The following is a 23706-nucleotide window of genomic DNA, read 5'->3' as shown; positions in this document are numbered from 1 at the left end:
TACTTAATTAGTTGGCTTTTAATTTTTCCCCCCCAGATTAAAATTTCAAAAGGGCAAAAAAAAGGAGGGAGAATAAAAATCCCAGACATCATTTAATTCAGACTTCAAGGTCAAAAACCCCTTATAGTTTAAACTTTATGCTAATAGAGCATAAACTTGATCTTTTCTGTTCCACTCTAAATTATTTCAAGATAAGAAGCAGAATATAATATGTGTAGTAAGCATTTCCAATAGACATTTGTCTTCAGATATTAAATACTTCCCCAAAATGTCATTTTAATACTTGGATGCTGTTTAGTACCTTCAAATATTTGCCTTTTTGCACACTCTCTTTTCCAAGTGTTGGGTTTTACCCATATATTATCTTTTTAAGTTTTATTCAAATAGGCCGACAGAGTTAGAGCCTCATGTAGACTAAACTTTAGTGCGGCAGTCTTGGAGATAGCACTGTTTGTTCTGTAAAAACACTCACCCCGCATTCCTCCTCAAGTTATTAAATGTGTTTACACTACATTAAATATGAAAAATGAACTTCTTCAGCAAAGGGATTGTTTAAAATACTGGGAGAAATATGGCCAGAATACCTTGCTGTACCCCCTGGCCCCGAGTGGTACTGAGGCGCTTCTCTTGGCTCTTCATGGCACTTCTGGGCCAGAGCTGTTTTTGACAACCATGCCTTTCTTCATCTGGCACAAAGCCTTCCTTGGGATTTTGGCACTGTCAGAGTGAAGGGCGTTTGGTCCAAAAACACACTGATCTCGCAGGGTGGAGAGAAGAAGGGAAGTATTTGTTTACAGCTCACCCTGCCATCGGGCTCTCTCAATAAACCAGCCTTTCCAAAGATGTCTGGCTGCTGGGATGACTTTTTTCTCCTCAAACTTTTCCTTTTGTCCCTGGGAGAGAAGCACATGGAAAAGTTAGTCAGGAAATTAAAGCTGCAAAAGTAGTTTTTTCTCACACGACAGCTGCGGGTTTACGTGTGGTTGTGTGCAGTCCCTCTGTCATCCCATTTCCTCCTTTGGAGGGGCCTTTGGTCCCAGTGGGGTTCCTGGGGCCTCGTTAAACAGTGACGAAAGGCAACACGTCTTCTGTGTCCCAACATCCGTGGGGTCCCTGTTCCCATCACCAGGACTCCCTCATGGGTGCCTCCTTCGCCAGCACCGCGCCCTGGAAAGGGTTAAGGGGCCCAGGCAGCCCCATGGCAAGCGCAGTGTCCGTCTCTCTTTAAAGATGTACTTATAAACACCTGCAGGGTGGATTTCTGAAGGGCAAGTTTACCTGATATTACACGGTATTGTTTAATTTGGACTATATTTAACCAGCGCTGTGTTGAAACAGTGTCGGCGAGCTCTGAGAGCTTGCCAGGCACATTCTCAAAATGGTTGCCAAGCTGTAAGATGGCTGCCAAGGTCTGACTGCACTGAACAGGTCCAAAATGGTGACCAACCTCTCATCATTTTACTGCTGCCGATTTTTTTTTTTTTTTCTTTTTTTTTGTGCTCGTGTGTGTGTGTTTTGTTTTCCTTCCCAAAGTAAGGAAGATGCCGGACTTGGCACCGGCCTCTTGGCACTACGATTTATAGTGTCATCCAGAGATTCAAGTAGTTACTGTGTTCTTGTTTCACAGCACTTGGCAGAAAGCTGCCGAGGGGAGGACGTGAGGTGAAATAGCCGGTGTAAAATAACATCAGCGTTTTCCTTCCTTGGCTAAAAAGTACCAAACACGTTGAGGGGGAAAAAAAGTTATGCAAACCCAGTGTAGAAGGTATGATATTTGGAAAGAAATCAGCAGAGTGCAGCTTTGACCAAAGCTCCAGACTTTCCTTTTGAACTGTGTGTCTGAAGTGGTGCAAACTTTATCTCCAACAGGTTTAGGATTATCTTTTTATATATGTGTATATATATATATATATATTTCTTTTCCCCCCCTGCATTTGTTTACTGGAGTTTATAGCAGTTTCTTTCTGGCAGTTGTGCTACTTAGCAGATTGAAATAAAATCGTAAGGGTGAATTAAAACACACTGCTGTTAGTGCTGATTAGAATTTTAGCTTAGTGTAAATACCGGATGCAGTGTCCAACTTTTCAGGGACTTGGCATAGACTCAACAGGGATCTCCGGGCTGCACAGGAGAAAGTGTGTGCTTGCAAGCTTTTTAAATACTTGGATAGGTGAAACTCACTACTTCTGCTGGTGTGCGAGCTCATTTGGTGCCTGTGTAATGCATTAAGTAGTCCAAGGTAGCCCTGAAAGAAAGGAAAAAAACAAAGGATAAGAATAAAAGTCAAACCGTTTAAGCTAAGAACTTTAAATGTATGGATTTGTATTTTTATGCTGACCATCCCGTGCTAAATGCTTGCCTGTGCATGCAAGCAGTAAATATAGTCCCAGCTACTTTTTGGATGGCACTTGAAATTAAACAGATTGCCTAAGGACAAATAATTTTGAAAATACTAAATGGTCCTCTATGCAGCTGGAAAATATTTGTAGTTATAGGAACAGAATGATAGAGAGAGGCTTTTTTTAAATGCAAATACCTACATTCAGGTGGATTATATTAGTAAAAACTCCCTTTCTCATAGTCTCACTCTCAGATTACCTTGGTATATTTTTCCCGTTTAAGTCAAAAGTGGAAAATCAAGTATTATCATCCCAGGTGATGTGGCAGCTTCCCTCCACACAGCATTTGGGAGGTATTAAATCAGCAACAGGATCCACACCTAAATCCAAATGCTTCATCTCCGGTATTGCACATCCTCTACAAGTGCTGGATCGATGGGCCACATCATTTCTCCTGCAGGAATGGCAGGACCCTGAAATCTACTTTGCCTTCATCCATTTGGTTGAGGCAATTCATATGGATGCAGATGTCTTTTGCAGCAATGTTTGCTGTTTATATCCACATTTCTCCCATAACTTATTCCTTTATGTCTTCGTAGAGGTTATAAACATCCCTTTAGTTCAGATTCACCCTCTTTCACTGGCAGCCTATATTTCCATCATACTTCCTTGGACTAGGGTATTATTTTTAATGATGTAATTTGAACTCTTGATTCTGTGGTGAAAAGATGAGATTAAGACACGCAGCCTCTGAAAAAAGTATTGGATACTGGTTAGGGCACATGGAGTTTAATTGAGCCAGATTCATTTATTGAGTTATATACCAGATTCTCTAAAATATTTTTCAGGATATTTTGACATTATACAGGACCAAAATTTAGAGCACTTCAAATTCAAGGGGAAAAAAAAATCAAGAAAAGTCTTGCTTATCGATGTAATAAAAAAATTGGTGTAGAAACTCAAAGAGAACCCTCTTTAGTGTTTAAAAATCTTAGTGAAGACTTTTAAAGAAAGATTGGAACAGGATATTGGTGTCATGTTCTCAACTTCATCTCTCTGCCACTTTAATAAAAACCTGCGAATTAAAAGAATAATGTTTAAACTGTTTTAAATAAAAAAGTGCAGTGTTTAGGAGATACTAAACCTAGGTACAGCATGCACACTGGCATAATATGCATCACCATTTCTAAAATTGAATTTAGGTGTTCATTCTTGCCTTTGTGTTTGAGATCCAGGTAGACAAAACTTCATAATCTGCTGCAAACCTAATTTTCAATTACAAAAGTTGACAATTTGTTTATTTACATAAATATTCAAACATACCTAGTTTAAAAATGGAATATAACCTTTGAATGTGAAAATTTTGTGAGCCATTAGGACACTTGTGGCTTATCCTAAAAATTATCTCTGGTCCATTTTATCCCACATATGAGAGTGGCTCCTGCATGTAAAGATTGTCTTTTGATTTACGCATCAGTAAATTTTCTTTTGATTTAGGAAGGGAATTAGGTCTGTGGTACTTTGCTTTAAGTAGCCATTATTATCTGTAGATTCTGATGTTGTTATATTCCTGTATAATGGCAACAACTCTATTGAAACTAATGAAACACTGCAGTGAATATTGTGACACTGGTAGGACTGAGCAGAGGATCAGTTCTTTAGTTTATAACTTTTCAGACCTGCAAATTTATCTCCCACGAACAGCAGTGAAATCTTTCAGCAGCTCTTGGCACTTTTTCTTGTTTGTATATTCTTCATGTACACATCATGTGCATCTGTGTGTGTCTGTGTGTACGTATATATGATATGTGTAAAAGTACTTTTTATATAGTAACTTTCTGCATAGGGCAACCCAAACAGCTGTTATTCCTTTTTATAGCTTCTTTAATCTATGTGCCAACAAGTCAGTTTACAAAATCTGTTTTGTTGATGACTGCTGCGATAATAATTGTGGTGTTTTGTGGCTTGGCAAAAGCCTGGGGTCTCCTCCGAGGACTCTTGCCAAAGCCTTTGAAGGGGTTGAGGTGGATTCACTGCCAAAATGAGTCACCACTCTCTATTTTATTTAGTGTCCTTCTGCCAAGGCCTTAGACACTTTCTGTTTTCATTCTTTTGTAGGCTTTCCTTCCCACATTGTGGTTTCCTTCACAGCCAGAGTAATGTGTTTGCCAGCATAGGTGAGAGAGTGTGGCTGACTCTCCAAATGCCACTGCTAGACTCTGCTTAAGGGTTAGTGGTTTAGCTATTGTGCTTTCTCAAAATGAATGTGCAAGATTTAATTATATGCCTATGAATTATAAATAAAAGAAAAAAAAGGCTGCTGCATCTGATGCAGCACAGTGCAATAATCTAGAGTACGGTCAAGGGATTTCAGAGGTCTGTCAGTGTTCACTCCTCCAAATCTTTGTGCTCTGCATCCTTTGAGTTGTTTTACTTGTGATTGTGCTGGTCAAATCAGAGATGAGCCAATCATCTATAATAAATCTTCTTTTTTTTTTTCTTTTTTTTTTTTTTTTGCCTGAGGCTGGCCTTTGTATTTTCTTCTCCATCCGGAAGCAGATAATGGTTCTGTTCACAGCAGAAAAACAGATGCATGGTAGTTATCATAACACTTTGCATGTCCCACCCAGATGTCTCAAAAAATTTGAGAAACCAAGATGAATGGATGTGACATTCTGGCATCCCTCGTACAGATGTGAAAAGTGAGGAGCAGAGCAGTGAAGAGATTCAGCTGAAGTCACATAGGAAGTCTGCGTGAGGCCTGGAAACGGAGCCCACATCATCTGACTCATTGGCCTTTGCTTTAACCACAAAAACTTCCTTTTCCCCACTATACTGAAAGTGATATGCTTTGGCCTTATTCTCGATAAAATGTTAGATGTAGAGATGGCCTAGATACCCTTACAGTAAAATGTGTAATTCCTACTCGGGTGATGTTGGATGAGTCACGGCTTATTACAGTATCTGTGGTTTTCTTAGTGCTGCGAGGTTTTGGTTTGAATGAGGAAAGCAATATGGGGATTTCAGTTAACTGCTAAGCAAAATTAGAGTGGAAAAAACACAGAGTAACAGAAGCATTAAGCTTTCCAAACAGGTTTTCTGTTCCTTATCAATAAAATGCTGCACTGTGAGGTCAGCAGCTTGGTAGTACAGTACTGACGTTCAAACCTCAGTTCTAAAGGACCTAAAGGAATTATTGTGTTCCCCAAAATCATGACCTTAACTGACTCTGTGTTCACAGAGGTGCACAGAGAGGTGATCCTGCAGGATTTGGAGTGTCACACCTGCTTCTCCAGTAAGGCACTATGTGGGAGCTTACAGGTGTTCCTCAGTATTTGCTATCAAGCAAAATTATTCTAAATGCATATTTTTGAACATTAAAAAAATACAAATGCTGCCAGACAATGTAGTCCTTTGTATAGCTGTGGAGTGGAGCCAAATCAGGAGATGTGTTTTCATCCATCCTTTTCAGTGTCATTTGCTGTGTGGTTCCCTCTTTCTTGATTGCCTTCTCCCCTTCTTCGGAGATCAGCACAAAAGCTGATCTCAGCCCTGCTCCAGCTTCAGAGAGATGTAAGTCTTAGCCTGAAAGTCTGGTTTGGGGTGAACTTCACCCAGAAAACGTTTTAATCCCAGGAATTTTCTGTGTCCATAACAATGCCTAGATCTCATATCCCCTCCATGCAAGGAACCATTTTAGCCTTTATCCTCACACCTGTACAACTCCTGGGATAACCTGGCTACACCTGGCCAGAGTTGCTTAGGATTGAGTTTGGGTTTGCAGATTTCAAAGTGAAGTTGTAATTGGAAAGAAGAGACTGCTTTCTGTTTTACAGTCTGAATTTAACTTGTGATAAACAGATTAGGCCATGCTCTTTTCTCTGTTATTCAGCATGGTTCCAGATCTTGTGTCCTGAGTAATCCAGTTGGACTGGGTGATCTCCAGAAGGGAAGGGGAAAAGGAGAAGAAGAAAGTGAGGGGAAAGGGAAAAAAGAAAATATCTGTGATTTACAGAGATTTCCAGGGACAGATTGTATCCCTGTCCTCTGGCAAAATATCAGAAACAAGTTTTCTTCCATTCTTTTTCAGACACTTCTTTGCTTTTAATGACTCTAGTACTGTATCCTTTTTTATTTAGAAAAAATTTGATGTCGTATTTTCAGGTAACAATTCAACTCTATATGGAGTCTGGATGACTGTGACTAAATTCAGTTTTAAGTACAAGTTAAGGGATGATTTGTACAGTTCAGCCACAGCTTGCCTGGGTTATCTGTGGGTTATGGAATTTGCTTCACCAGTGACAGCATTAACAATGCAGGCCTTATTTACAAGAGATGTATAGTGATACCACAACTGATAGAACTCTGTAGTTCCACTGGTTTTAATGGAATTATTCCAGATCTAGTTGCAGATCTGATCTGTTACACAGCACTCCACATTTTGAATAACCATTACAGTTTAGAAGATTTTAAGTAAATTCTGGGACTCACTGCATAGTTATCACTGGGAGAAACTATTATAATTAAGATGCAAACCCCCACTTCTCCAGAGTTAAATTAGGATCTATATTTGTTAGCAGCAGCTAGACTGAGTCAGCCACACTAGGGAAGATGTAGAGACACCATATACATTTATTTCCCTTCCCCCTTGTACTGTTTTTAAAGCATTTGCTGAGTTCTGTAGCTCTAATTCAAATTTAGAGAAGTTAAGAGACAGAAACATTTTAAGATCATGTGGTATATTCTCCATCCTGTAAATGCACAAGTTGAAGAAATGGTTGCTTTACAAGTAGAACATTAAAATAATCTTTCAGTTCAGTAAAAACTTCTGAAACACAATAACACAGCCTGGACTATATCATATTAGAGAATATATTGCTTACCTCACTGAAGTAGATTGAGGGTATTCATGACCACTGGTGAATTCCCTGGTGTGTAGTAATCTCTGATTATTTGCACCTGAAATTCTTCACCAGCATAATGTTCTGTAGCTGAGGCTTATATAAAGTTCAGTTTTTATTAATTCAACCTTATAAGCACAGTACTTGGTTCACATTCGTGATTACAATTATTTATTTAAGTAGAAAGAGATATCTAAAAAACACTGTGTGGATTATCCTGAATCTCAGAGGGCTCTTTTATATACAATATTTAATGAGCAATCTACTTTGGAAAATAACTAGATTTATTGTGGGTAGCAGTCCTTTATCCAAGTGATGTGATATAAATACAGTGGAAGCCACTTTTTAAATTATTACAATAATAGGAGCACTGAAAGAAATAAAAAAGTTGGGGTTTTTTTTGGTATGGCAAGCCATAAAATGTACAATGGTGCAGCAGAATGAATGAGTGCCTGTTCAGAAGGGAAACTTTCTGTGCACCAGAAGGCTAACTGCCGAAATAATGGAGCCATTCACAAATATATTTTTTTCTGTAGAAAATAATAAAATAGTTGGACAATGAAGTCTCCTCAAGTGCATAATAAATAAAGAAATTAACCACAAAAAAAAAGAAAAAAGGGAAATAAAATTCCATCTTTCAGGATCATGGTTGAATCAATTAGAAAATATTTGTAAAGGCTGATCCTTTGCAAGTCTGTGTGTGCCTCAAAGGCTGATGATGCCCACAGGATGAAGCATTTTCTGGACTCTTCAAAGAAGCTGAGCCCCCAGTGGGCGTCAGTTTGGGGCACTCTGTAAAAAAGGAAATACTTAATCGAGCAGGGAGTTTCGATCCAGTCTCTCCTGAGCACATAAATACTCAGCCAGCAGTTATTTCTCTTGCTGTTCTTCACATTCAGCATTAGTTTTGGGCACTTTTTAGATGTGTTCCATTATCTATGCCTAAAACAGGGGGCCAGTACACTACATTTCTTATCACATTGCATTATTGACACTGTAGTTAAACCAAGGTGGTATTTTAAGTCTAAATCATATCCTTCTGTGGTTTATGTATTTATTAAAGGACTTTGGTGCATTTAATATATTCTTTCCTTCAAAGGTTTGGAATGAAACAGAGTGGACAAAATTACCTTATACTTCTTTTCCTCCCATTTTTATTTATGGCCTTTTGGAGCCAGAGCTGTGAAGATTTACACTTGGCAGGAGACTTAGGTGCTGTGCTTGTCCTGCTCTCCTGGTAGGCCTAGTAAATCGTGAGCTCTTTGAGGCAAGGGCTCTCTGTTCTTGGCTTCAACAGAGCTCAGCAAAATGGAGATCTGCAGGGTGGCAGCCTTGGGTACAGTCCTGATGAAAATTAATCCTGGTCAGAATTATTCTTGATCGCAATTAGTGATCCTGGACTTGGCAGTGAGGTCCCTGTGCAGGGGTAAGGGATGAGCCCTGTCCTAGATCAGACAGGAGCAGTCCATAGGCATTTCTGCAGCTGCAGGTATGGGGAGAGTTTCTGCTTGGATTATGGTACCTGTGTAAGGTTGAGAAAGCTGCAAAGTCAGATATTTGGTGCATTCACCCCTCCAGTGTCCTTGCTTCTCGGTCTCAGCAGCACAGAGCAAATTGTCCTGGAATATGTCCTGGGTATTGCTCTTGAGTAAGGAGTGGAGAAAAACCAGGGAAGGATTTTGCCTAGTGGGGGAGCACAGGACAGTCATAATTTATTGCAGGCTTGCCTGTCATGACTAATGGACTCAGCCCCTATTAAGTGAGCTGTGGCACCTAAACCTACTATTTTTCTTCACCTTCTTCTCTCAATTTGAACCAAACCACATACCTTGCAAGAAAGGCATTCTTCATTTTTCCAGGTTAGATTTCAGGGATGTGAGATGAAGGGGGACTTCAGGGACATAGCCATACCCACACATGTAGGCTGTAGCTGGGGTTACATGCCACCATCACTTCTGCCCAGTAGTTTGAGTTTCAGGGCACACACATGAAAATCCAACAGTGTAAACTCTGTAATACCTCTGGCTGTCTTCTTGCTTCCACCCTTCCCCACTCTCCCTTGCTATTCCTGTTTTATTTATCCTGCCATAATAAAATGAATATCTAGCAGAGACTGGGCAAACTGGAGCTCTGCAGAGATGTACTGAGGCTGCCCACAGCTTGGTTAGTCAGGAGGATGGGCATTCCCACCTTACTCACTGGGATGGGATGGGCTGGGTACATCCATGCATCCATAAAATCATAGCTATCCCAGAACAAGGCAAGACGTGGAGTTGGGAGACATTTACACGAAGGGTCTGTACTTGCATGGACTGATTTTATCACAGAGGTTATTTTGGAACTTCTTCAAGATGAGAGAACTGTTGTAAGAGGATGGGCCAGGCTTTCCTCATCACTGAGTGTTGTTGGGTGCTGCACTGCCATGAGGAACTGGGGTTTGTAATTAACTTTTTTTTCAGTTTTAGACATTTATTTTTAGGCTTGGGTTCGCTGAATGAAGAAATTCCTCTTTTGGAACCAGCATGAAATATCCATTTTCTGAGCGTATTCACAAAATTATTTACTCTTGATAGGAAGTTTAAGGGGGGAAAAAAACAGCCTCTTTTAAAGTCTTACATATACTTTTCGGGCTACATAATAATTTTAGGAAGGGAACACAGTTCACATTCGAGGACTAAGTTAAAAAACCCTGAGTTTAAAATTCATAGGACAGAGACATTCCTGCTTTTTTCTTATGGTTTGGCATCAAACCAGTCATATGTAAATTTTAAATTGCACTGCTAAATAGTTAAATAAGTAGATCTAAAGGGTGCAAGGTTCCCAGATCCTTTGTAACATCCACACACAACTAGTTTTCTATCTTCTACCAATACATTTCAAATCACTTTTCTGATTTTATTGAAGAAAATGTCTGAAATTTTAATAGGAAGGACTTGAAAAAGATAGTTGAATCTGGATAAAATATTCATAGACATAAGAACTTCTAGTTCCAGGAAAAGGCCTTCTTGACTGTTCTTCTAATTTCCTAATTTCTGTTTTCCCTGTTTTCTGTGCTGTGTGTTTAAATAAACTCTTCTGGTTCTGTCTTTCACACATCATTGCTTTTTGCTTCAAAGGCTCCTTTTGAAAACTTATTCTTTGGTTTAATTTTCTTTTGAACATGAATTGGGCTTCACCAAACACTCTGTATACAGTTCACACCCACAAATGCTGAAAGCAGGGTTGATTCTGTCTACATGTAATTTTGTGTATGGAGTTACTCTTTACTGCATTCCCTGACAGAGTTTCTGTTTTCAAAATAGTTTCCTTCATTGCTCCTTCTTTTATCAATCCCATGGTTGGGGCTGGAACTTCACCTCCTCTTTGTGGAAAACAGACCACACTCCAAGTTTGCACGGAATCTCTTCCACCATATGTTTTTAGTAATTGTATAGTAGGGGGAAAAAAAAAAAATCACTTTTCCCTTGTCAGACATTTCTAGCAACACTTTTTTCGTAAAGGCCTTCATCAGAAGTGGCTGAAATTTGAGCCTATTCATAGAAATGGTCCTCAGAGAAGGTTAAGTTTGAGAAAGAAAACAGAAAATATGGCTAAGCTGTGATTGAAAAATCCCTCCTGAGCGTGCTGGTCGGAGCCTGGCTCGCAGCGCGAGCGCTCTTTGTTTCCGTGGCACTGGAAGCGGTCGAGGGCTCAGCGGAGGCAGCGGATGCCGTGTGCTGGCGGCTGCCAGGAGCCTTTCCAGAGGTGTCATTTGTTTGCCACTCTGCTACAAACTTTGCTGTGCACCGAGTTATTTTTCTGCCCTTGCACCTGTGCCCTTCGGTGGGCAGTGGCTGTGCCTGCTGCCTGCTGCCTGTGGATGAATCATGTGGCACTTTGTGTGCCTCCCTAACTATATTTCCCTACTTCTGCTTTGCTTTCCAGCTCTGATTTTTTATACTTTGTATGGAGGTAAATGTATCTCTCTTGCTGTTATTTTTTATTTCTTCCACTGAACAAGCTACTGTTGTTGGCAACTTAATAGTAGGGAATAAAGAAGAAAAATATCCCATTTTAAAAATACAAGGCGCTCGGTTGACAGAAGCAAACATGGCACACGCAGAAGGCAGAGGGAAATCAAATGTTTATTTACCTTTTGGGATGAGTTGTTCAGATTGTAGATAATCCCATTAGAGTAGGAACAATCCTCTTGGATGGTGAGGTCTGTGCAGCCCATGTGACCTTGGGACCAGTTTGCTGAGGCACCTGTGTCCTTACCTGAGTGGTAATGGGAATTATTAATAGTCTTAATATCATTAATAATCTGTGTACTCCAAAGGGTTTTTAGGTATGGGAGGAAGTGATTAAGGAAAAGGTAGAGCTGATTCTTTGCTGTCTTCCCATGGTCTGTAATGGGACCAGCATGAGATCCTATAAATAGCTTGGAACATTTTAATCTGTAACATTTGGTGTAAATTGTAACTTTCAGAAACTTATCTTTTATGTGGTGCAGTTTGCTTTTATGTTCCTACTGTCTAATCTTATCTTCCCATGTGCTGAAATATAAAAATTCATTGCAATTATCTTTCCTGTAGTAAGATATCAAGGAGTTGGTACATTGTAAGGGGACTGGGTTGAAGTACAATCAACACAGATTTTTTTGGATCTAAAAATACCAGTGTTCCAAAGGTCAGCTAAATGATAAATCCCATTGTAAGTGTATATATAATACACATGAATGCACACTATAAATTTGTTTTATAGATTTTCATTGAAGTGCTTCACAGTCTGATGATAATTTCAAAACATTTTGAGTTTATCTGAGGTCACCGGTACAGCGAGCGAGGAGGGAGAGCAGCGACGGCAAAGGCAGCGGGAGGAGGTCCCGTCCCTCTCGGCCGAGGGAGAAGGAGCCTGCCACTTTGCCTGTTGAGCATGGTGAAAATCCATCCTTGTTTTTTCCTAAGAAGCCAGTTGGACAACTTTTCCTGTGGCCAGAGCCACTCCTGTTGATTTTAATAGGAACAGGCCCTTGTATCAGGCTATTGACGTCTCCTTTGTTTCCCCAAGAGCATGTAGGGTGAATTTGTGCAGAGCGCAGCTGCTGAAGCTTGTGCTGCCTTTCCTGTGTGGACAGTGTGATGCACAACCCACAATATAACAGCGTTTCTAGCAGGGCAAACACAGAAATTCTTGTAGAAGTACTCCCAGAGCCCTGTGTCCCCTCTTGTGGTCTTTTTCTTTCCATGGGAAAAGATGGATTCAACCAAGGCCCTGTAAATAGTATAATTCACTGGAGGCATTTTTGGATGCATAAATGCTAAAATGGATTTGCTCTAACATATAAGGAGAGGAGACTTTTATTCCTTTCCAACTGGTACAATTTATTCAAGTTTGGTGGTCTTGATTTGTCTTTATTAGGAGTAATAGTTAAAAAAGAGGTAGCGGTCAAGGAAACCGAAGGACTCTCATCTGTTTCTCAAAATAATAAGTATTTTTAAGTAGACCCAATGTTTCTTGTACCGAACTAAATAAAGCATTCCAGAGTAAAATAAACACATCTTCCCGTTTAGGCTTTCATTGCACAAGTCCTGTTGAAATTTGTGCTGAGAGGGCTTGAGAGTTTCCCTCCCTCCCTGCGGCCATCCCAGTGTCCGGCGCTGTGTCAGACCCAGCTGGGTGCTCAGGTTTGTGCTCGCGGGAGCTCTGGAAAAAGCTCATCAAATGAAAACGCCTCACGTGCCTCGTCTGCGTGACTGTGAGGAGCAAGTCGAGTTTTAACTACGCTTCCTGAAGTGTTACAGGCAATACAGTTGCTCTTTTCACTGGATTGTGCTTACTTTTCTTTGGGATCACAAATATTTGAATACAATTATTCAGTCAGCTGGACATCTTTTTCCTCCCATTTCTGCTCGAACAGTAGTAGAATTTAGTGTTGATTTAAAAGACTGTCTGCCTTAAAGCAGATTGCAGAGTTTGCACACTGTGAATTGTAATTAAAGTGTAAGGGGTGCTTATTATGTCAACAACTGGCATGAGAACCCCCGAGCAGCAGGTGACCCCAAACATGTGACGTTTGTGACAGCTAGGATCCTTCTTTCACTGGTTTAGCAATCTGAAAGACCAAATTGAAAGAAGCCCAGAGGCTGTATATTTCATTAAGTCCCAAGGGAAGTGTGGGATACAGCTTCCTTCTGCTTTGCTGGGACGTAGCCAAAAACTTTCTAGAGGCTCTGTTTTTGACAGAGGCTTGCTGAAGGGGGGGAAGAAACCTTCCACCAATCACCCATAGGACCATAAATTTGACATTTCCCACAGTTTCTTTGAGGCACTGATGTTGCTGTGTCAGCAGTATGTCCCGAATCTTGTGTTGTATTGTTTGAAAAGGAACAGTCAAACTTTCAGGGGAGCTGAAATGTTTTCTTCATTGTCCAACAGCTCCTCTGCAGCAAAAAAAAAAAAAAAAAAAAAAAAAAAAAAAAAAAAAAAAAAAACCACCAAACCCACAAGGATTGTAAAGCACACCTCTCTGCTTTTATCAGCAGTGGGTTCTGTGCACGCTGGCAGAGCGTGTGCTGCTCCCTGATGAGGCAGAAGGAGTCGATAACATTTCATCCATGTTACAGAGCAGGCAGGAGATTATCAGTTATACCCACATACGACCTGATTGCAGGAATGATAAGGAAAGGATCCTTATGAAAGCACTGCACTGTGTCTCTCCCCGGTGTAATTCCAGTTGGGTTATGTCAAGAATTATCTTGGCCCAAAGGCTGAATTATATGGTGTGTAACGCAGCTTGTAATTTATTTTTAAATAATTCTGAGTTTCGTGTTAAGCAAATTCTTTGGCCGCAGACCCTGCCACACAGCCCACCAATCTTTTTGTGGGTGACCCGTGGTGCAGCTGGAAAACTCAAACTCTTCTGAGCCTCCACGGGAGAGCAGGGAGCACTTCCCTGCCTGGTTCAGGGGGAAAGGCTTCTCATCTTTGATAAGAAATTTGACTTAATTTTTTTCCAAGGGATTTGAAAGACAGCAAATGTGTGTTCATTCTCTTCATTTGTAGTTTGTTGCCGTGACACACTTATTAATCTGTCCATCCACACTGCCACAGCATGTCCTGCCAACTGGTTTGTGTGCTGCTGATTCCAGATCCTTCCCTTGCCTCGGTGGCACCTCCATCACATGATGCTTTTGAAGGGTTTTCATGCTCCCTACATCAGTTTATATTTATATATGTTTATAATTAGTGGATAAAAGGTTTAGAATCCTTGACTCCCAGATGGGAGCATTGTCACTTCTTCCACTGAGCTAGTAAGTATTTCTGGTCAAGTCACTTAACCTAGAGTCCTCATCTGACTAAGAGAGATGCTACACTAACCAGCATTTTCTAAAGAAAATAGATCAAGCTAGATAAAGGTAAAATAAATTTAATAGCACTCCTTTTAGTACTTCTGTTTCAAAGGAGTATTTTGAGAATTATTGTTGATATTGTTCTTTGATCTTGGATGAAAGATGCTTTAGAAATGTAAAATATCTTTGTTTTTTGTCATCTCAGTGGCTGTGAAATTTTTCTCAGAAATGAAATTTTGGAAAACACTTGCAGAAGGTTTCAGTGTAGACCCGACTGTTTAATTTTTTTAGAGACTTACAGGAAAAAAAAAGTGACTGGGTTGTTTGTGATTACACATAGCACAGTGTGTCAGTGGAGAGCTAGGTAATCTCGAGTTCTTACTGCAGCTTCCCTCATTTTGACATCTTATTCCAGTGCTTCTAAAAAAATAATAAAATTAATAAAATGTTGTGATTTTGAGGGTGGTTTGGAGCCCTTCCTGCCCACTCTGTGCGTTGCCATCATTCTCACAGGATTGCATTTTTATTTCTAACCCTACACTTGGAGCCAGTTGGACTCTGCAACTGAGACAGAATGAGGTCCTAAGAAGTGCTGGAACAGAAGCTTTGCCACCTCTCAGCTCTGGCCCAGGGCAGTGGTTGACTTAATGTCTTTGCATTTGGTTTCAGTACATTCTGACAAAGACCTGCAAACAGCCTCTTCCCTGCCAGCAGAAAAATGGGTGAAAATCCTGTTAAAAATGGCAGAGGAAGTAGTTGTGAGTCAATGAGGTGGCTACATGTGGTCTATTCGTAATTTTTGGACGACTCATTTATTTTGAAAATCAGCTTCTAAGTGAACCCTTTCCCAAATGTAAGGCTGCACCTTTAACTTTTAGGAAGGTCTGTTTCTGGAAAAAAAAAAAAAAAAAAATCAGTAATGTTTTTGTCTGGGAAATTTTAGGGGGATTTTTTGGGCCAACTGAAGTTTTCAGGCTCTGAAACGTACTGCTTGCTAAAAGGCACACTCTACAATGCATTAAGTACAACAGAATATTCCTTTGCAGGATTCCCTTTGTTACAGACATTATTTATGACATTTTAGTCAATATTTGCATGGCAGACTGTCCAAAATTATTTTGTTTTAGGCACATCACTGATAACTGGACCCATACTCTTTATCATTCTTTTACATTCATTAGTCACTCTGTAGTGTTTTTAACATTTTAAAACACTCATGCAATTCAAAGGAAAATAGATTTCAGCCAAAACGCCTTCAAAATTATCTTTTTTCCTTTGAGTTATTCAGCGATTTTTAACACTTCATATGTTTGATGTTTTTTTCTTTAGTCTCAGCAAGGCAAAGTTTTTGCAGGCTTTGACTATGCTAAAGATAGGATTTTGATAGAAAAAAATATGTGAGGTAAACTGAACTTAATGTGAAAATGTTATCAGACGTGGTGTAAGGTGTAGCCAGCCAAAAAACCTGGCTATTTGCCTTCTGTGTAAAAGGTAATTTTAAAAAAAAAATTACAACAAAACTAATTAGCAGATATTCTAATGCAAGAAAATGTTGCTGTTAGTAAAGTTTCTTCAATATGCCAGAAAGCAGATGGTGGCAATGGAATAGCGTTTTCTTTTGCCAGCTTTTCTATATGCTTTCTAAACCTGCAAGAGCTTTTGCTATTCAGTATTCAAATTTCTGACACTCTATGATCTTTTTCATCTTAAAACAGAAATAGAAACTGAAACTTAAAAATGTAATCAAGTCAAGCTGTCTGTTCATCAGATCATAACCATGGCTTTAAAAGTTTGATTAAAATTTCGTCTACGCAGTATAGTTACGGGTTTGGAGAGCTATGGACTTTTCTGGGTTTAAATTCCTTCCTCAAAATTTAGATTTGCAGTGCTGGGACCAAGTGAAAATGGATTTTAGGATGCATTTTCAGAGTCAACACATTATGCTGAATATTTTTTCAGGGGGCCAACTACACATACACCCAGTTCTTTTCTATATTGATAATGATCCAGTGTCCTTTGAGGTGTAGATATAATTCCGTTTCTCCATGATTTATGGTGGTTGGACCTCAGATTTTGCTGTAACTTGTGCCGAGCCTGCAGGGTGTTGCTTCTCTCCAAGTTTTAACTTTCTCTTCCACTTGCATGGCTTACAAACACAGCAGAAACACAGACCAAGTAGGCTGCCTACCAAAAGGCTGCTTTTTTTTCTGCCCGAGTCTGTGGTGTTGATGCCAACATGATACTGATGCAACAAAACACGTCCCGATTTTTATGGTAATTCTCAGTTCTACTTCGCAGTCTACAATATTGTGAGAGTAGAAACAGATCCACGGAGCAACAGTGGCAATTCTTTGTGGGCAAAACCCCTCTGACTTTACATTTGGAGAAAGGCTTCGGGCTGATGCCACTATTTCTGCAATTATTTTGGGGGAAAAAAAGGCAAAAAGAAGGGAGGAAGGGAAGAAAGGGAGCTCATCGAGCAGCTTTTTCTGCTGTATAATTTTATATATCTATGTATTTTTGCCAGCAGTTTAATTTTGTATATAGCTTAAGAAAACCTGAAATGGAAATTTTTCATATGCCACGTTGAACTCCTCGCAGTGCACAGAACAAGGAAAAGACATCTGCCAGAAAAAAAAAAAAAAAAAAAAAGAAAAAAAAATTTGGCCACTACAACCAAATATGTACTTAAGAGGGACTGAAATGGGAGCCAAGAGGAAAAGTGTCAGGTACATCAAAATAAAAGAGTTGTGAAAACGGGACTGCAAGTGTAGATCCACAATAAAAAAAAATAGTACCTAAACTTTGTTTAGACTGCCTCATCTGTATCTTGTTATTAATCTGCTGTTGACAGAATCTCCATGGAATATTAGTTCATCTTTGTTTTATTTCTTAAATGGTCACACATATTTTTATCATCAACATCTTCTTTCCCTGTGTGAAACAGAATAATCCTGAACAGGGAATATAGGCCCGTTCTTTGAGGTATTAGATCTTTTTATGTATTCTTCACTCTGTTGGATGTATAGATTCCTCACTGAGTTTTTGGTTGATCACAGGAAAATTTTACACTTGTCCTTTCGAGGAAGGAGAAGTGGGAGAGATTGAAAAAGGAGGAGGAGGAGGTTGGGGCTCGTGTCCGGTTTGTTGGTGCGGTGAAGGTTTTTCTTTGTTTTTGCTGGCTGATGAAACCTCGAATGTCTGAGGCTGTGGAGAGACCTCAGGAATAGGAACAGGCAGAGACTGAAATGCAGGAGCACTCTGATGGTCTCCACAATCAGCATGTGCTGTTAGATCAGCCAGCTCTGGACAGCAGTTTGTGAAGCGTGTGCTCATTCTCAAGGGCTTATTTGGCTTTTTGATGGGAAAAAAATCTGCTCTGGAAAATCCAGAGATCCTCCTTGGGCGTGACCTTGTAGCACCGCGCGCCTTGGCCGGAGGAAAGGCGCCAGCTCGCCAGCTCCTGCTTGGGATAAAGGATGAGGATGGGCACTGACGCCAATAGCCTGGGAATACGCAGCTCCCCGCCTAGGGTCCCAGAAGGATGAGTTTGTCACAATAAATAAATAACAAGGGGATGGTGGGGGATAGAGATTAATTGGGTGGCTGTACGACCGCCAATGGAGTCTCACCATATGGTGGACATAATCCTGCTTTGCTGATGTTGGTTTTCTCACCAGGGTGAAACTGCACAAAAGCAGAATGTAGGGTCTTTGACCAAAGCTACCAGATCTGCTCATCATGCAGGCTCATCTCCACTTGCCTTTGTAGATGAAGTCAGGCATTGCAAAACCAGCTATTTAGTTGCCCTAAATTCTACTGTTGTTATTGTTAAACTGAGATAGAAAATACTCTGGAGAGAAATTATTTCTTGTTTTTCAAAATAACTAGTGAGAAAAAGAAAGGCAAGTGAAAGAGAAGCCGAGAGTGACTGGAAATATCCCCTTCTAGGTGACTTTGGATCTACTCTACCAAGTAATTTTCTGCATAATGTAGTTGAAGGCTTCCTAAGTGGTCTCTGCCATTGCCATTGTAATGGCTGCATTGGTGGGAGGGAGATTTTATTATCCAGAGCTCAAGAGCCCGGCCCTGTGCTTTTTACTCCTGTTAGTAACTGTGCCTCTCAAGGTAAATCACTTAACCTCTATGTGCCTCCTTCATCACTGCATAAAGTGGGCATAGTTATGCTCACCTTTCCCACAGAGGTGTTGTAAAGCTTAGTTTAATGTTAATAAGCTGTTTTAATTTTCAGGATAAAAGGATGCTCTATAAATACACATTAGAAGTAATAATAGTTTTAATGTATGCCATTATTTTATAACAGTGCTTTTCCAGTTTTAGAATTTTTTTAGTGGTTTGAAATTATTGCAGGATCAGTTTTTGTTAATTAAAGATTGACATTCAGGCAAAATTTGTTGAATTGTTCTATAAATCCGGATCCATGTGCACTGAGCATGCCCAGAGCTGAGCTCACCTGCACTTTGGGATCATCAGGATGGCCCTTTGGCTTTTAAAACAACTCTTTGATGCATGTGCTCAGAAGTTTGATGGCTTCTAAATAGAATGGTTCAAATATTTCAAAGCACTTGAGATCCGTATAGTGTGAAGCAATTTAAAATTATTGTACTGCAATTAATTTTAAATAACTGAGCACTGCATATGTCTAGAAACCCGTACAGATCCAAATGAAAGCTCTCTAAAAATTGAAATGATTCAATAAATTTAAATCATTCTGAAGAAATGGATGTAAGTACTGTAAATCATTTTGTGAGGGGGATAAGCAAATTTTTTGCAAGTGAATCTGAGGGTAGAGACTCTAATTAGATTTTTTATTTTGGGGTTTATGATGATGAAATGTAGGTTAATATATATTTCCTAGGGATATGAGGGCAGCTCTTGTTGATCCATATGGTTTCTTGTAGCTCTTACATAGGCTGCTTTTTTTTTATTTCCCAACATTACAGAAACTTAGCAATCCAACTTTGCACATATTTTTTTTCCATTACAAATATCTTTCCCTCCAAATCCGTATAAAAAGACATGAGAAAAATATTGGTCCACAGCTAGAAATGCCAAGTGTATTTTTAAATGCAGCTAAAAAAAAAAAAATCCTGCAGAATTAAAACCCTGTGCAGCATGGAAGCTCACATTTTGTGGAGTTGGGCTGCTCAATCAATATGAATTTTTATATGCCTCCATCACTGATTCAGGTACAACCTGTATCTGCAGGTACCAAAGTGGATTATTGCCTGATAGCTGTTCGTTAGCTGAGAGCATGTTCTCTCTCCTTCCCTTACAGATGTATTAGAAAGATGCTATCTCGTTGTAGGGAGGCTGCTAAAAATATTGATGCGAGACCTATTGGAAAATAATGTCATTTCCATTGGCTCCAGCTCAGCTCCAGGAAAATCCGCGTGCCGCTTCCTCCTCCGGCCATCATGCCACGCGGGTCCGTGCGGTTCCCTGAGGTGCACTCCCAGCTCTGAGGTTGTGGTTCTTCCTGGGTGCCAGGGCCAGGAACGAGAAGTTGGTGCCACTCTCCTGACCCAGCTGTGTCCACAGCAGCCACGGGAAAAATGGGACACCGTGGTCCCTTCTCCTGCAAGCACCCGGCTCTGCTCTCGGCACGAGAGCGCTTCATCCGGAGACGTGGCCACCTCTTGGTGAAGGACTCCTGAGGGTCTGGCCGCTGGTGTTGAGGTTCCCAGGTCCTCAGGGTGGCACAGAGCCCTTGGTGGCCGAGGGAGCCACTCTGCCAGGCTACTGCTGGGCATTGCGGTCTGCGGAGGGAAATTATTTCTGGATTTGCTCCGTGGGCTCTTCCTGGCTGGAGGAGCCACGGAAAGCGAGAGGGGCCCCTCAGCAGGGTCTTCCTTAAGGCCTTACCTTACTTTTAGACAGTTGTCATTATCTTTGTCTAAAGGTCATGGCTAAATTGAATAAAAGGAAAGCTGTGTGTTCCTGTCGATGCACAATGGCAGTATTGACTTTCGTAATCCAGTTTGCTGAGGGGTGAGAGAATTAAATTAGATATCTAAGCACAGAAATTGAGAGCCTTTGAAAACAAAGATAAGGAGACAGCCTGTATTTTCCTTTTCCTGGGAGCTCTGTGCTCAAGATTTTGCAGGTGTGTCATCTGATCCATGGCTTGCATCGATCAAAACTGTGCCAATGCATATTTAATTAGCAAGGGGACCCTGGATGCATTATGGCCATCATCCCTATATTGAATGGACTGTCAGACTTTCTGAATGCCTCCCCAACCCCCCCGCTTCGTTGTTTGGGGAGCTTCTGCATTTTGTCTGAGCAGCTAAAAGTTTCTTTGTTTTTAGCTGGTGATGCATACAGCACCACTGAGGAGAATACAAACAAGTAAAGTCCTAAAGTGTTTATTTTGTCTAGGAAAAAGGGCTGAACCAATTTGAATCCTTTGGGTAACGGATTTTTGTATCTCTTGGAATTAAAAAAACACAGTCGCACGATGTTTACTTTAAGAATATTTTATTATAACAAATAAAATCTGTGCTGTGGGATTTCTTAAGGAAGCCTTTGATGACAATTTGAATTAAGTCAAAATTAACGTTTGCTACTGCAAAGGAATAAATAGAAAATGTTCCAGAAATGAATCAGTAAGCAGGAATCAAAGGCTGTAAACTGTTTTAAAAACAAACATTTAGAAGTGAATCAAATACTTGTTTGTAATATCAAGGAACAAATATGGGAATACACAGATTCCCCATATTCTAGGCTATCACACGATAGCAGTAAATCATTTATGGGCTTGTGAGAACAAAGAAAGTTGATTTAAAATGAAACCATTTTGATACAGCTTTAGGGTCTCGCAGCCTCTCGGTGAAGTTTCACGTTCTTATTTCCAGCAAGGAGGGAAGTAAAGGGGAATTTCTGCAGCCAAAAAAAAGTTAGGCGGGGAGTTGTGGAGATCTTTGTTTGCGTCCACCTTGGTACAAAGCAGGCCCAGCAGACAGAGTGTTGCCTGATAAACAGATGTAATACACAAAGTCTGCTTACAATACCGAGCAACAGACTGTGGGCACATGTTTTGGGCTCATTCAAACTCATCAGCATAGTCTAGCTGGCTGTTTTGTTGCTAGTCTGCTTACGGGGTAGCTTAGGAGCGTCTTACTGGTGAAGTAACAAGGAGGGTTTTTTTGCCACAAAAGTTTTGTGGCAGGGGCTGATGGGAAAATCATTTGCATACATCTTGTTACAAAGGCTGACTACTTCCTGGCTTAGACAAAGTGTTGCCTGATAAACAGACTTAACACACAAATGTCTGTCTGGAATAAACAACAGCAAGCTTTGATTTACATTTCCATTATCAAAGATAATCTCTTTCCCAGTGTACAGGAATTAAGAGTCCTCGCCTTATTAAAGAAAAAAACCAGGCTGGCACCACAGGGATTTTACCAGTGCAGAACCTCGTTGGGGAGCCGTGGGGATGGGGTGTACAGTGCAGGGGTATGGAATAAAATTGCGAATCTGGTGAGGGTGTGTACATGTGTGATGGTGAGGTAGATGATAATGAAGCACTTTGAACTCTCTATAAAAGTTGACTTGAAAGCAATGGCTGGAGTAAAATGGAGAGCCAGGCCTTCCTTTAAAGAAATCCTAGTAGCCACCAAAATCGCTGTAAATAATAATTGTGGAGTGACCCCTATGTGTTTATATTATAATATATAATGAAGGGAAAGTGAGTGTAAAAAAGCCCCAGTCCTGATCCTGGTTTCTGTTTATAAATCCTTTAAGCTCACCACATAAGACTGTATATAAAAGAGCATGATTTCAATTTTTTTTTTTTTTAATGTATATAAATCTTTGGTAGAATCCATGCCCAAAATTATAGATGAAAAATTTATTGCATGAACACAACCCAGCCATATAAATTTTTTATTACAAATAGGGCTCTGAAACTTGAATAAAATATGTCAGTTTATTATACAGTATTCCCCCCACCCCCAAAACATGATATGAATGGAAAATTTAACTTGTGCACTTCTGTGGTGCTCCTGTGAGGTGCTGGGCTGATGGTGGAGGAGAGGAACCTGCTGTATTTCACTGCAGAGCAGGCTCAGCATGGGCTGTGGCAGTGCTGCCTTGCTTGTCTGGCATCGCCGGTCATTTTTTTCCTGCACTATGCAGGGATCACCTTTACTGTTTCCAGGATGGATGTGTCTGCACCTGTGGTAGCTCGCGGGCTGCTCAGAGGCTCAGGTTCTGCTGGGGAGTGGCTCTACAGAGGTAAAAAATGATCTTGGCACCCATTCATTGGGTCTGCGCAAACCAGCAATGAAGAGGGTCACTGCCACCCCAGTGAATTCCAGGCTGGATTCAGCCTGCCCTGGAAAACACAGTGTGTTTTTGGGAGTGCTTTCACAAAGTGTCCTGTCTGTCCCCAGTCAGGTGGCCATGGAGTGGTTTAGCACTGGAAGTGCCATGGCACTCGAAAGAGGCTTTTTTGGTGGAGGAGTGCAACAACACTTCACCGTCTGTGTCACGGTCTACAAAAAAGAACAACATTGTCAGTCTGTTGACATTGGTCCTGTCCACGGGCCAGACTTTCCTGGGAAGGTTTTATTCTTTCCAAACAATGGAGCGCTCCCTTCCAGTGCCGCCAGCCCTGCTTCCATGCAGCCGCCGAGCAGCCCAGCTGGAGCTGTGCTCCTGCTGCAGCTGAAAAGGAAAACTGCAGCCTGAAAAGTCCAGAGCTTCTGTCCCAGAGCTGGAGGTCCCTGCCTACGTAGGGTTTGGGATCAGGCAGATCTGGGGCTCAGTCGTGCTGAGGTAGCATATGCTTAAGGAACAGATCCAAAGAGGAACAGAGAATAGAGACATGATAGGAAATGCTACTTTGAAAAACTAGCCAGTTTTGTTGTTTGCGGGGGTTTTTTTCCCCTTTATCCCTTAATCAAAATTGATACTTGGAAGTAGAGAGTAAAATAGCTTCAGCATGTTTTTTTGATTCTATTTGCCATGGTTGTGGTTGATATCAGATCCCCTTGAGCTTCTCTTGACCAGTAACCTTGAGCCCAGTGCACAGTTTCACTCAAACCCCAGCTAGCTCAGGGTTAAAAATTCCAACCACTAACTTTTCTCGAACTAAAAAAGCCCCCAAAT

The 23706-nt window shown here is 40.6% G+C and overlaps 1 protein-coding gene and 1 long non-coding RNA gene across 20 annotated transcripts in view; one reads left to right on the top strand and one right to left on the bottom strand.

Annotated features, from left to right (window-relative positions):
• The window catches only part of LOC110477149 (uncharacterized), a 67431-nt gene extending 44184 nt beyond the window's left edge, over positions 1–23247 (bottom strand). Inside the window, exon 1 of the long non-coding RNA XR_014956856.1 lies at positions 585–23247. This is a non-coding gene — a long non-coding RNA (uncharacterized LOC110477149). The remainder of the gene's footprint in view (positions 1–584) is intronic.
• Positions 1–23706, top strand: part of NFIA (nuclear factor I A) — a 350043-nt gene that overhangs the window by 209241 nt on the left and 117096 nt on the right. The window lies entirely within an intron of this gene.

The sequence above is a fragment of the Lonchura striata genome, chromosome 8 (genome assembly GCF_050655825.1).
Source record: "Lonchura striata isolate lonStrDom1 chromosome 8, ASM5065582v1, whole genome shotgun sequence".
In the NCBI taxonomy this organism is placed as follows: domain Eukaryota; kingdom Metazoa; phylum Chordata; class Aves; order Passeriformes; family Estrildidae; genus Lonchura; species Lonchura striata.
This window is presented reverse-complemented; position numbering and strand designations above follow the sequence as displayed.